This window comes from Myotis myotis, unplaced genomic scaffold (genome assembly GCF_014108235.1).
Source record: "Myotis myotis isolate mMyoMyo1 unplaced genomic scaffold, mMyoMyo1.p scaffold_m19_p_1, whole genome shotgun sequence".
Lineage (NCBI taxonomy): Eukaryota > Metazoa > Chordata > Mammalia > Chiroptera > Vespertilionidae > Myotis > Myotis myotis.
Window position 1 is genome coordinate 123,031,074 of NW_023416313.1, and position 1,952 is coordinate 123,033,025.

Genomic DNA, 1,952 nt, shown 5'->3' on the forward strand with positions numbered 1-1,952 from the left:
CAAATAATAGGGTGGTGAAGGCCTAAGGTCGGGGGCTGGAGCAGGCTAGAAGAGGTCAATGGGGAAAAAAGAGGGACCTATGCAATACTTTCAACAATAAAGATTAAAAATAAATAAATACAATAAAATAAAAAAAATAAATAAGAAATAAAATAAAATAAATAAAAATAAAAAAGAAATTAAAAATCCAATAATGTATTAACATTTATGTCATTTGCCATACTGAGTGCAAATACAAATTTAGTCTAAATGTAAAGACTCAAACAACAATGGACAGCCTTTCTTCATCCTCTAGTCTAGGCTAAGTGAAGTAAAAGCTTAAGGGTCAAACAATACCATATGTACAGGCTTCAAAAACCATCTAAATTAGGGCATTCACTTAGATACATTTGAAACACTGACAAGTGATCACTTTTGTACAATAATGTGAAGTAAATTAAAAAAATAAAAAACTTTAATGGAACAATCCTGAAGAATATAACAGAGGAACAATAAGTTACCAATTTAAGGTGTTGACCAACTTGTTTCAGCCAGCTTGAGTTCATGTTCTAAAATCTAAAACTTAATTATCTTTCTGTAATCCAAGTGTGTCCTGTCATGTTAGTACCTATGTTATAAGTAAAAAAGACTACAGTGAGATGTTTTTATTTATCACAACTGCTGTATCAATTGCCTTGGACTTCAACAGCATCAAAGTCTGGGAAATGTTCATGCATAAGGTTATTGCCTTTGCTGACTTATTGCCCCATACAATGGTACATATGAAACCTTAATAAAACAACAGGTTGAAAAATGCATTAAAGGAGGCAAATGCAGCATCTGTCTTTAGAGCTATCAACTCAGGAATTCTCTCGATTATGTAATTTTGCAGAGAAGTTATTTTTCTTCCTCAAAATCTGGTGAAGACAACAGTCCTTACTCCAGATCTGGCATTTTTTCATCATCACTGTCTTGTGAATCATCATCTGCTCCATCTACTTTGGTAAATCTACATCCTCATCACCACCCATGTTGTTCATCATCTCAGAGAAACAATCAAACTGAATATATTTTCATCTGAATCTTCCCAGTCTCTCCAATTACTGAATTCCACACTAAGCCAATTAAGCTTTGCGCTTTCTTTTGTTAACTTTGGCCATGACTGGCCAGATTCTCCTTTTCCTAAACAAAATAAAACTAATCTTTTTATTCTTTTATGCTTGGAATTATTTGGATCAAGGCAGTTAAAAAGATCAATTTCATTTATATGTTTAAAAAAATTTGGGGGGGGGTATTTTTACTTATCTATTTATTAATCTTTATTGTTGAAAGTATTACATAGGTTCTCCTTTTTCCCCCATTAACCTCTTCCAGCCCACTCCCATCCTCTCCCCCGCCCCCTGCCAAGGCCCTCACCACCCTATTGTTTGGACATGAGTTATGCAAATAAGTATATAAGTTCATTGGTTGTTTAAAATTATCACTTCCTTTAAGACAACTGGTTGTAAGTTTGGATTTTTCAAAAATTACATTAAGATTTTTACTGTCTTCAACACAAAATTCAATGAAGACATAGTTCCTTTGATCATACTACTTTGCAGACACAAGCTGCATCCTGTGGAGCAGGTGATGGCTGAATGGGCCTCTCTGGGGGCAGCAGTTGGGCAGTGGACTCCTCTCCAGTGCTGCAAGGCTTGACCTGGGACCCCAGAATGCACCAGGTAGAGAGCCCTGCTCCTCCGTGGAAAAAGGAAAGTGCAGGAAACGGAGTACAAGGACAGAGAATGAACATGTGTACATGAGAGCAATAGCTGTATATATATTTATATCAGAATAACATAACTTCTCATGGAAACACTTTTATTTACAAGAAAAATTTTCTCAAACTCTATTAAAATGTTTGGCCTCATGTTTGATATCTTTATATACCTTTCTCTTTCTCCCTCTTTAGATAGGTAGATAGATAGGAAGAT

General features: G+C 35.1%; 1 pseudogene; it reads right to left on the reverse strand.

Moving 5' to 3' along the window:
- Positions 1-915: 915 nt before the first annotated feature.
- On the reverse strand, positions 916-1,593 carry LOC118661310 (annotated as a pseudogene).
- Between the last annotated feature and the right edge of the window lie 359 nt (positions 1,594-1,952).